Source organism: Cygnus olor, chromosome 17, assembly GCF_009769625.2.
Source record: "Cygnus olor isolate bCygOlo1 chromosome 17, bCygOlo1.pri.v2, whole genome shotgun sequence".
NCBI lineage: Eukaryota > Metazoa > Chordata > Aves > Anseriformes > Anatidae > Cygnus > Cygnus olor.
The window spans coordinates 11265264-11277895 of NC_049185.1; the positions used below are offsets into that span (position 1 = coordinate 11265264).

Here is a 12632-nt window from a genome sequence, read left to right on the forward strand (position 1 = left end):
AGAGATCCTCATGTCCTCTTAAGGACCAGCTCATTTCGGAGGACGTGAGAGGCCACCATTCGGTGACAACCTCCGGACACCACTGGCTGGCAAGGGGTTCCCAGCAGCGACCCCGCAGCAAGCACCAGACAAGGCTTCCCAAAAAACAAAGAAAACACCAAAGACACTGCCCCAAGAGCACGGAGGCAGCACCGCAGGGTCTCACAACATGGTAAGAGCAGAACAAACTTGGTGGAGGGCCAGCTCTTAATGAGGCACTTAAAACCAAACCACTTCACGTGCTCTCATCAGGGGATGCTCCATGGAAGCAGCACCTTTGCCAGCTCCACGCCTCACCAACAGAGATGAGCTGCCCACACTTCCACCACTGCAGCTCCTGACCTCCCAAAATGCTCTCTCGGAGGAGAAGCGACAGCCTGGCTATTCATCGTTGCTTCCTACCACCGCTGGCTCGACGCCCAGAGCAGAATTAATTGCCCTGGCTTGCAGGAGCGGACATCCAACTGGATGGCGAGTTTCTGTCTCTGGAGAAACCACAACTCATCCAAACTCCCCCAGGACCACCAGGAACGGCTCAGACATCTCCAGACGTGGGAACGTATGGCTGCAGTCAACAGCCACGATGGGAAAACACCAGGCGACCCTTATCCTCGCTTCCAGCACAGGCACAGCTTAAAGTTTCTCTGCACCTGTGCAGATGCAAAGCCCCTGCCATGAAGAACGCCTGAGAGACCAACGTGGCATGAGCATGCACGCTGCGTTAGCACTCAATTAGCAGCCCTGTTGATTTAACAGAGCCATTGGCTTGCATAATTGATGCTTGTGATGGGCTGGTTGGAGGAGGAGGGCAGGAGGGAAGTCAGATGCTCTATCAGTCCCCATCACCGGCATCCAAAGGCCCCATCTGGAGTACGGAGGGGAAAGCACCACTGAACAAACAGACCAAAAACAGTGCTTCCTCGAGATATCAGGGCAGAGCTGGGCTTTCTCACAGCATTACTGCTGCCCCCACTTACCCCCTCCGCTGCAAAAATGCCCAGAGCCTTGCCGCCCGGTTCATAGAAGGCACTTGTCCAAGGCAGCTGTGGACTCAGGGCACATTTATCCTTTCTGAAGGAACAACCCCATAAAGAAAAAACTGTAACAGATCTCTGAGCATTTAAATGCATTTCCATAACCATTCGTCGTAAGGATTCCCAGAGAGCAGCACTTATGAAGCAGGAACAGAGGCTGAGAACACCCATTAGTAGCAAAAGCATTAAATAAAATATATTTAAAAAAAACAAAAGACTGGAAGTTATCTCCAGCCAAGAATTGCAGGCCCAGGTTATTCCTTTCTGCCTGCTTCTCTGGGAACAGCAGCAGGTTGCAGCAGCACTCACTGCAAGGAGAGCAGAGATGTCAGGTGCAGCAGGTCCTGACATCCACAGCCTTAAGGGTGACAAAAGAAAGGAATGACAGAAACCCTAGCAAAGCACCAGCACACCTCCATCCATCCATCCATCCATCCACCCACCAACCCCCACAGCAGCTGGAGGAGGTTTCAGCAGCTGCTTTCACCACTTTTAGAAGATGCTTGAACTGCTTTCATCACATGGCAAATCAAAATGAGTTTTGGTTTGTTTCCATTCACTCTACGTTTTGGCAAATTCCTTAGTTCTGTGCTGTGCAAAACAGTTCCGCCGGCGGACCATGGCAGTGCGACCCTGCTGCGTCCCTGCTGCTGAGCTCCCACGGGGGAGCTGCTTGCTAAAAGAGGAAAACCATTTATCCCGCTCCCCTTCCCACGGACACAACCTGCTCAGCCTCCATTACAAACTTCGTCAGGTTCAGCCTCAAAGTGGCAGCAAAGACGCTCGCCAGCGCGAAATACAAACCAACGGAAAAGATCAGATCAACTATTTAAAGGATAAGTGTTATGGATTTTTTTTTCCCTAAGAGCCATGAGCAATTATTTTTGAGCACACAGATCTTAGCCATTCATTTATCCCAAGAATAAAAGTGGGAGAAAGGGGAAATGATTGCTTTTTCATTATTTGTCACACTGCCAGTACTGAAACAAAGTCAGAGGACTGCCAGGAGATCTCCTTTGATCCAAGTAAGAATCAATCTCAAACATTTCAAACCCACAGGGAAAAAAACAAAACCCAGTCAAATCTTTCCACCATGATTCTGAAGATAAATATATGAGCAACAAAAGAAATCCTCTTCCTCCACATACAAGATGCTGCCACTCAAGCTGAGCATAGAGGCTTTTAAAAAAGGTTCTGTCAGGGGTGAACCAAAACCGGACCAGAAACAGCCAAGCTTAAGATTCACATCATCAGCCCAACATCATTGCTCACAGTGAGTCAGAGATATTAAAAATATATATATATAAAAGATTCTACATCAGGAACCAATTTACTTTTGCTGCTCCACGGAGCAATCATGCCCCAGGACCTGCAGCTAAATGGCTGGAGCTCACGTAACTGGAACAGCAAAGGGAGCAGCACAGAACTTTAATGGCTTATGAAATTCAATTGAAATTGATGGTTGGAGAAGGGAAACATTACCACCCTGCCAATTTAACATCAGCGCACACGGGTGCGTACACGGACCGAGAAAGGTGGGAGCTCATTTTCAGCTCGCTTTCATGTCCGTGACCCCCACAGCATTCTAGGGAACGAGACAGCACCTCGTGCAGTAACTTAAGCAATATATAAATATTTCAACACCTCCAGACCTTTCTCTACCGGAACCTTTAATATAAGATCCACTTTTTGTGAAAGCAGCAATACGTTATTCCAGCCGGCCCCGGCCACTCCGCTGAAAGACCAGGAGCCCCGCTATGTGGTCACCTCCAGCTGGAGCATCGCCTCCCAGCCCTGCCCTGCTGCTGGAGAAGACTTGGAACAAACCTGTTTGCAGCTGATGTACTTTTCAAACACAGATCTCTTCTGTTATGAAGCCTGTCTCTGATGAACAATAGAAAAATATTGTTGACAGGGGTGTACTTCTCCATCAACTCAAAAATATCATTTTGCAGAGCATTTTCATAGCTCAGCAGAAGGTGGAAAGGAAGACAATATTATGACTGCACAGGAAAGAAAAATATAATTCATTATAATTAGCTTACAGTAGTTTTCTTGTTGGTTTTGGCTTTCTTAAGTGAGGTTCCTCACTAGTTAGAGCCCCAATCCAATTCAGAAAGCCTTTTTCAGGCAAAACTCACATTAATGGAAGATTAACTTGGGTAAAACATTCAGGATTTGGCCAGAACACTTCAGAGCCATGCTCACGTTCCCAAGGCACCAACAAGGACCGCCTAAACACTCATCCTTTTGGCACTTCCATGCACACGGTCAGCTGGATGCTTTGGGACCCATTGCAGGGGAGGAAGAGCCAAACCAGCACCACTTTCAGCGACTGGTGGCACGTGGATGCTGCTGCCCTGCAGACACCGGGAACGGCCGCTTTGGTGCCTCCGCTGGCACGGGCGCTTCACCCAGCTGCAGCCCCGCTGCACTGCACCAGCCGATCCACGGGGAGGCTTCGATGCACGGATTAATCATTATAACTTTTAACTGAGCTAATGTAAGCATCATATGTTGCTAATTACACAATGCAGGGCAGGGGGAAAATATCATAAATGAATTTGACTGCTTAATCTAATCAGGACGGCAAGTTGCGTTTTAATTACAAATCGTCGTGCAGCAGCAAAGCATCTGCTGCAATTCAGCGACCTCAGCCCCAGAGCAAAGCCCCACCACGTCTCATCACCGTCCCAAACACCAGGCAAAGCCAAGCCCCAGTGTCACCCCCAGCTGGGGACAGCAGTGCATCCACCCACGGACAGCAGTGACATGCCACTGGTGCAGAAATGCCCACCCTGAACACCCCTCCCTGATGACTCCTCGCAGTGAGGGCTCCTGCAGGACACCTTTGTGCTGGCCACATTCGAGCCCTGCCACCTGTAAACTCTGCTGTAATGCAAGCGACCGTCTCGCCACTTGGAGGCAGAAATCCTCGTGAATCTCTCTGACTCACTGCCTGTCAATTCGCATAAGCGAGAAGCAAGCAGCGCCTTTGCAGCCTGTTTCCTCTATGTCCTCGCAGTTAAGGGGAAAGGAAAAATGGGAAATGCAATAAAAAAAATAAAATGAGATTACAAAGAAAAAGATACACACCACTCCTGGACTTTCTCATCTGAGGTAGTGCCTGGAGCAAGCTTTTACAACCAAATTAAAATCCCTGAATATTGTGTGTTTTAATGGAAACACTGATATAGCCAAGCAACTACAGCACGGGAATGCACCTGCATAATGCATCACCTTGAGAATGCATTACCGTGAGGGACGTGAACATGACAATGTTCACCACCCGACAGTACCTGCGGCAACGAAAAACATCCACTTGCCGATAACTCTGCTGATAATTAACTAGAGAGTTTCAGGAAGGAAGGAAAATCCCTGAAATTTTATGGCAGATACAGGCTACCCAAAAAGCAAAAGGCAATCTATTTGTCTTATATTATTTTTCAATTTGATACAGTTTCTATTTGTCAAAATGAACTTAAAAAAAAAAAACAGCAAAGATGCACAGACTCTGAGCGCATTAATATGCTTCAGATTTTGCCAGTTATCTACATTAAAGAAAAAAACCTGCGGTATTTTTGTTTTTTTAAACACCAGGGGGCTGATTACTGTGAAACGATCTTAGGTTTCTCCCACTAAGTGGACAGATGGATTGCTACTTTCGCAACTCCTTTTTTGCAGGGCTGAATTCAGCTGCTGGCAGGGAGCTCCCTCCCAGCATCGTTTCTCTCCTTGCGCTCACTGGGGCAGGGCAGAGACCCCTGGGGCGGCACAGGGCGCAGTGGCCTCGCAGGCACTACAAGAGCCCCATGACAGCGCAAGGGAAGGGCCCGGGGACGCTGCAGCCACAGCGGGGTTTTCGTGCCACGGATGGCGGTGCAACCAGGGGGAACGCCATCAGTGCCAGCCAGGCCCAGAACGAGCTTGCCAATGTGGCTGTAGAAAAGCTGAAATTTAAGGGGCTCTTGCCAGGCAATAAGGAAGTAAAATTCATTGGCAAACAGTGTGCGTTTACCTACATATTTTTAAAAGAGAAGTTTTACAAAGGGAAAAGCGAAATGCTTGGTGCCAAGCTTTAGCCCTACAGCCCTAACCCTAATTCCCCGTGGTGAGCAACTCAGGAACGGCCACGAGCGCTGTGGGGCTCCGGCCGGCAGCTGCTGCACTCGCAGCCCCTCAGTCTCATGGGTGAGACACAGGTGGGCAGGGGAAGGGCTGGGAAGAAACCCTCGTTGTGCAGGGAAGGGCACTGCTCACCGACAGGTGCTGCTTTAGGAACGTCCCTGAGCAGGCCCTGCCCCATGTGCCCGCTGCTGGGCACCGTCCCACTGCAGCCAAGGGACTGCGCCGCCTCTAGGACAAGGGACAGAAGAGGAAATGCTCATTTTGATCCAAGGACACAAAACCCCAATGAAAGCAAGCTCCCAGCCCCAGGAATGACTAAGCACGGAGTGAGGCAAGGCTGGCAGCAGCAGCAACACACTCCAAGATCCGCACTGACGCTGATGCTGTGCCATACAGAAAAACCATTTCTGAAAAAAACAAACCCAAACCATGCAGCTAAAACCAAGGACCTGATTCTGCATCAAGCCACTCGAACCACCTGTCAGTGCTGCCACAAGTGCCCCATCCATCCGCCCCTCCAGACAGCGACACATGGGTCAATAACCGTTTAGCTAAGGATACGTGCCAACCCCCCTCTGTCCAGCTCTCACACACACCTTTCACAATAGTCCCTTACTTTAACCCTAAATTATTTGCCTCTGCTCATCTTCAGGGGAAAGCAGACAGCAGAGGAAGAAGCAGGCAATTCCCTGTGATCTGAAACCTCACTTTCTAAATCAAATCAATTTTTCTAACGTAATTTGCCTAATCTAAATCACTGACCCATGCATTTTCTCACAATCCTCTGACAAGGGCTGCACCAACTGAAGCAAAGCTAAAACACTTCAACCAGACCAATTCATAGAAGTCTTTAGAGGAATTCTTTCATCGCTGTAATTAATTCTTTAAGTACCACAGTGGGATGCTCTAAATTCAAACGCAGTCCAAGGAGTAATGATTATACTAATGGGAGAAGCTGTGCAGTAAATAAATGCGAGTGCCCTGCTGAAAAAGATCGCTTTCAATAGGAGGCTGCCACTCAGGGAGATAACCACGTTCTGGGGATAACTCAGACGACGAAGCCCCACAGACTGGGGCCTGATGAGCAGCCCCAGACCCAGGTACCTAACCAGGCGTTTTGGTGGACACCAACGAGAGCCGGGGCAGCTCCAGCTCCCAGCCACACAGCTCCACACAGCGTTGGTCCTGCCCCACATCGGGAGCACCCCAAGAGCCACAACACAGCAGCGGCTGCTGAAGAGCTTTAGGCCAAAGCCACAGGAGGGCTGGCAGCAACAGCGGCAAGACAGAAGGCTCAAGGCCGCAGTTTGGGCCGAAGGAGCCGATACTTGTCAAAAGTGACGTACCAAGGGCTGGCAGTGGACATCAGTGACCTTATTACAACACCAATGGTGTTGCAGATGTGGATGGTTCTGCCATGGAATAAGGTGTGAGAGAGGGACACCTGGGTTTTAAAAGGGTGCATCTGAAGAACGGCTCCACAGCATAGGCCCTGGAAAGACGTCCCCCATCCCCTCAGGCTGCCCGGCTCCACCAGGCCAGGGACAGAGCCTTTGCTTCCAGCAGCAAACATCAACGCCATCTCTCCATTTCTGCCTAACATTTCCCACAACTATTTTAATGGGGCTGGTCCAGATCAAACTTGGCCAAAGAAACAAGCATTAATTCAGTCCTGTCCATCCCCACCCTGACTGCTGACACAACTGGCTGTTTTCAACATAGTCCCAGAGCCCGTGGCCAAGCACAGCCACCCACCACCCTGCTCCTCGGGCCCGCAGGGCTTTGGGCACGGTGCTGGCCCCTCACACACAGGACAGGAGAGCACAGGCCACAGCCTCCACAGCGCCAGCTCTCTTCCCCACACCCCTTTGAGATCTACAGATGGAAAATTGAAGAATGGTTAACCATAAAATTCATGCTGTCTTCTGCTTTACTTGCCTTTTTTTTTTTTTTTTACATGATGGAGATGAACCTTTTTTTTTTTTTTGCCAATACTCATGCTAATAACTTTCAGTGGGCTACTCCTAAGCAAAAGACAGGAAATGAGTAACAGCTGCATTAAAAAAAAAAAGGAGGAAAACTTTGTATATTAATTCTCATATCTGTCAGAGATGAGGATTTAATAATGTTAGTAACTAAGCTACTCCATTATTTCCAAACACCTTGGAGGAGAATGTCTTTGTGCAAGATGAATTAGACAGTGTGACAGTATCTGCCTTCCTTGCATCTTCAGAGCTCATCTCCACATGCATTTCAAGTCCCTGCCCTTTATTCTCCAAATAACCTCCAACTGTAAATGTATTTACATCCCAGCCTCAGCTTCTCCTCTGTTTCCCACCCATTTAACCATTTGTCCCCATTTCGCAGATTTGCCTGACTTGGGTGTTCGGACATGCGATGAGGATGGAAAGTTGTGGATTCGGGTCACTCGACGAGCGACGGAACAGGCAGAGAAGAAGTGTAGGCGGAAAACAGGAGAGGCCTAATGGGCTGCGAAGCGCTCTGCCAAGGAAGCGGCAGAAGCCCTGCTGCCTGCAGCACTGAGCACCAGCCGCACAGGAACTGCCTGTACCCGACCAGAGACGGGAGGAGCGGGTTATCCGCCAGTGTTTGCAGCTCTCGCTCCCGTGATGTGGGGATGGCTGAGGCACGCCAGCCTTCGAGCTTGCCCTGACGGAGCTCTGCTGCTGCTGCAGGAGAGCTTTTACCATCCTCTCTTTCGATGATGAAAAACCCGTTTCGTTGTGCGGGTATGCATTTTGTCCTTTTTCCACCCCATGGAAGACAACCACGCTTCTTGTGTTTAATGGCCATCTGCCCCCAGCTCTCAAAGTGCCCTTGAGAACCACGCGGGACATTTCAGGCTGCCATGGTCCTGTGGCACTGGGGGACAGAGGCACCGGGGGCTGACGGCTGCTGCCTCACATCGGCCTCAACATGCCCCATGCACATGGCCAGACCAGATCCTTCCAAAACTTGTGTCAGACTTGCCCCTTTTTGAACCAAAATAATAATAATAATAATAATAATCAGCCAAAGCCAGTCAGCAGCTACTGACTCTCTGCTGAGTTTCTAATTACTGCTCGTTGCATAGAAACCAGCTCAAGGGTTCCCTTTTAGGGTACATGGACTTTGTCATTTCGGGGTGCAAGTTTTATCCATTCCATGCTGCAGCAGCAACGTTTGCTCCAAGAGCTGCAGCATCCATTAAGCAGCATCCCCTTCCCCACCCCAGCAAAGGTCTCACTGCTAAGCAAAAGCTGTGGCTAATTGACAACAGCTCCTAAACTGAGAGATAAAATAGTTGTGTCTGTCACTCATGTGAACAGCTGGCTTCAGCAGCCCGACTGCTAAATAATGTAAAATGGTTCATTCTTCTGACTCGGGGAAGATCCTTTACGAGAGGAATCAAAGTCTCTGGTGCTACAGAGCCATGCCCTGATCATTCCTGCATCTTAAAAATCTAACATTGCTCATAAAATTCATAAATAACATAAACCTTGCTCCTCGCACTGCTCTCCCAATCAGAGAAACTGGATTTAAATCACCTGCTGGCAGGTTTATTGCAGGGCCCACAAGCAGATAAGGTCCTGTGCACCAGCCCTCTGCACTTAACAGAATATAAATCTCTGCTTTGCCATCTGTTTTTGAGATGCTCCCATACAAGCAAAACAAAACAGAAAAAGAACGAAAATCAAAAAAAAAAAAAAAAAAAAAAAGAAAAAGACCAAAGCTATCTGCACTTCCAGTCTCCAGAAGGATTTTATTTCTTGGGTAATGAGGATGGTATTTTCCCCATCCCTTGCAAAAATGCTTTTGCTCCCCAGGCCGTTTCCCCCAGAGCTCCCAGGGCAGGTGGGCGGCCACACTCTCCCCACGCTGGGGTCCCAGGGCACATCATGCCAGGAAGATAAAAATGTGCCCAGGGCACAGCAGCTCTCCAGGGCTGCTTGATTGTGGCACGGCAAGACAAGCAGCACTGGTTCCCGCCCAGTTCTACCCCCTTCTTGGGGTACCTCCTTGCTTAGCCCTAACACAAAAAAAAAAAAAAAAAATCGGGGGAAAAAAAACACAGTTCAAATCAAACACTACTCTTCATTTTTCTCTCCTTGCCTGAAGTTGCAGGAGACCAGATAGGCCGTAATCGCCACTTTGAAAATCATCTCCTATGGCAGTCAAATTGATCAAGTGGGGAGGTTGGGCTGCTTTCAAAGTTGAACAAACTGATCTTCTATGAAAGATGGTGTTTACATTGCCTCTCAATAGCCCGCTGAAATATGCATCTCTCTCGCCATTTCATCACCAAAATTTGGGAAGAAAGTGTTTAAAAAAAATAAAAAAATAAAGGAAAAAAGAAAGTGTGCTCGAATCTGGAGCACATCATAAATTCATGAAGCTTTCTGAATGCTGTCAGAAACAAAGCACGTTTATGTAAACAGAGAAAAGCTAAAGTGCGCGGCAAGAGAATTTCTCGACAGCGCGGAAGAAACGTTAATATTGACACGGCACCCGAGTCCGCAGCCCGGGCAGCGTCCCACCGTGCGAGGTGCTGGGCGCACGGGTAAGTGCCCCAGTCCCCCACGGTGAGGAACGGGAGTACCCAGAGCAAACCAGGCACAGGGCGATCCCTGCTCGCCCCTATAAGTTATCCAAGGCCTCTTTGCTCACAATTTCTGCCTGCCCATCCTCACATGGGAACAACTTCCTCCGGAATGCCAGCTGGGAGGCTCCTGACAGCGTGCAATCGAAGCGTCTTCTACGACACCCAGAGCGCCGCGTGGCTGCTCACGCTCCCCAGCCTCCGTGGCACCCAGTGCCAGCCGTGTGGTGGCCGCAGCCAGGAACACGTCTCCTCGCAGCCACGCAGCAAGTGCTAACGCTGTGCTGGCGAATCAAGTCACTGCCTGGCGTTAACAGGCATCAGTTACACCAATGGGGGAGGAGGGTGGGGGGGTCACGTTCAGTGAATTCAGTTCACAGAGCAGACTACTCATTTCCACAGGTTGGCCCCTCATCCAGCAGGACGCTGCCCAGGGCCAGATGGGTTTTGCATCATTAGATCGCTGCCTACCACCTGCCCCAGCCACCCCTGCTCCAGGTCCCAGGGGCAGCCGCCAGCACAGGTCAGCGGGACTCGCCTTGATGCTACAGGTGGGCAGCAGCACCCTCCGCCCGATACGCAGCAGGTGTCGGGAAAGCCATGGCTAACGTGGAGAAGGGAGAGTAGTGCCACCTGCTCGTGGTGTCCCGCAGCACCACAAGCAGCGCGCGAAGTGACGGGCGAGCTGATAAAAGCCCCGAGAGCAGGTACGCAACACGCCGTCTGCTGCGGACACCCAACATCTGCCTGGGCTCAGAGGTTAGCTAAACACACGATGGCAAACCCATCACAGCGATCAAGTGAACAGATGCCATCCCTGGCTGAGGAACGCATCCTTGATTCGGGAATCCTTCCTGAGACACAAACTGTGCCGAGGTCTCGACGCCCCCCGCAGCCCCCCTTGGGCTCACACCTTCCTCCCCACACCGAGCTGCTCCCAGCACAGGGATAACAGCGCTCGGAGCTCCCATCACTGCCAGTAATAAAATACAGCAAATTAATTGCACTCTATTGATTTGGTTTTTAATGTAACTATTTTGGCATCCAAACCCCAGGAGACTCTATTGATCAGCTGAAGAGCCAGGTGTCAACAAGTGGAGCTTTGCAACCAAGCCTGACTGACTGAAGGAAACGATCAAAAACCGACACGGTGAGCAACGGGGACTTTCCTCTTTCAAACATACAAAGGAGGCTGCAGCACTGATGACGGGGGATTCTGAAGCGCAAAAAACTGCGCAGGGCAGGTCGCGGCTGCCGCCTGCCTTCCCAGGGAGCCCGACGCCGATCGCAGCGGCGATGCACGAGCCCACAGCAGCTCCACCGCCTTCAGAGGAGCTGCTCCAGATTTACACTGACGGGAAGTAAAATCAGAATATGTGAGAGGTATTGCTGGAATGGACGCTGGAGCAAGAGGCACTACAGAAATTCCAGACTCCTCCCCTGACCCCACTACCCCCCCCCCCCATCACATCGGGTGGGACGGTCACTGGATAAAATGTTGAAATCTGCGCTGATGAGGAGAAAATAACCTACATTTTCAACAGTTTGTATGATCGCATTCTGCCAACCTATGGCACAGCCGGAAGCACAGGTCTCTCATTTTCTGTTCCCAAAGCACCCCTGCACAACAAGTGCCTCCATGTTACGCAGAGCCTCGGGGGGGCACACGCTGAAACAAGCGTACTGCCTGCTCTCCTGCAGCCCCCCGGGGGTCCGAACACAACCCTCTGCTCCCTCCTCGTGCGCGCATCGTGGTGGCTGCCGCAGCCCAGCCTTGCGCACAGGCAACCCACCCAGCTCGCCCCCCGGATGCCGACCCACGCGGCCCCGGAGGCAGCCCCGTCGCCAGCTGGGAAGGCGGCCAGGAGCCCAGCCCGGCTGCCAGCAGCAAGCAGGGGCCTGCTGCCAGCGAGGCGCATCCTCGAGGCCGGCCCCGGGCTGCCAAGCGCACGGCGCTCGCCCTCTGCTCGCAGGGGACCTGGGGACAGCGAGTGATCTCTTAATTGCGCCTTCGCAGAGCTGTTCTGGGGGTCCGACGGACGGGAGGGCGAACGGGAGGTGGGAGCCACCTCCACGGAGCAGGGAAGGGAGAGGAGGCAAATAAATGGTGAACATGGCAAGTGCCCAACGTGGCTGTCTGTGCAAGCGGGGAGCTCAGAGCTGGCAGCCCCACTGCATGACCCGGGCATGGGTCTCCGCAACCCACCGGGTCACGACGCGCTCCGCTAACCCCAGTGTCTGGCAGGGACACATCGCCCGGAGCGTGCCGCGGGTGGGAACGCAGCCCCAGGCCCCCCAAACTCCTTCTCCTGCTACCACCCACGGGGAGGGACAGGACAGGGGCAGCAGCGGGACACGGGATGCCACAGCCCGGCAAGGCACAGCCCAGCGACGGCTTGGCAATGCGCAGCGTGAGCTGCGAGCCTGTGCCGCGCACGCTGAGCACGGAGGCACTCGGAGAGCAGGGGAGAGGGACGGGCACGGCGGCAGGTTTGCAGCCACAAACTGTTCCAAAGTGGGTTTCCATATGTTTAAGCACTCGGAGCGCTGGAAGAATTACACCCACAGCCCGATCTCACCATGGTAGCTACCCACACAGGAGGAGAGGGGAATATCAGAGAAAAGATTATCATTAATGTGTCAAAGCAATAAAAAAAAAAATAAAAAAAATAAAAAAGCGTTCCTTTTCTGCTCTTAACTCCCTCCTCGACTTAAAGCAGAGGCTTCACCAAGCACAGGGCATCGCACTGGCCACAACAAGCCCCTGCCCTCATGCCCTGTGCCCTGCTCCCAATTTCCATGCGCGCTTGGTCGTGCTCCCCCCTCGAGGG

The 12632-nt window shown here is 51.4% G+C and overlaps 1 protein-coding gene across 3 annotated transcripts in view; it reads right to left on the reverse strand.

Annotated features, from left to right (window-relative positions):
• LOC121079623 (transmembrane protein 132B-like) overlaps positions 1 to 12632 on the reverse strand; it is a 252359-nt gene that overhangs the window by 223449 nt on the left and 16278 nt on the right. The window lies entirely within an intron of this gene.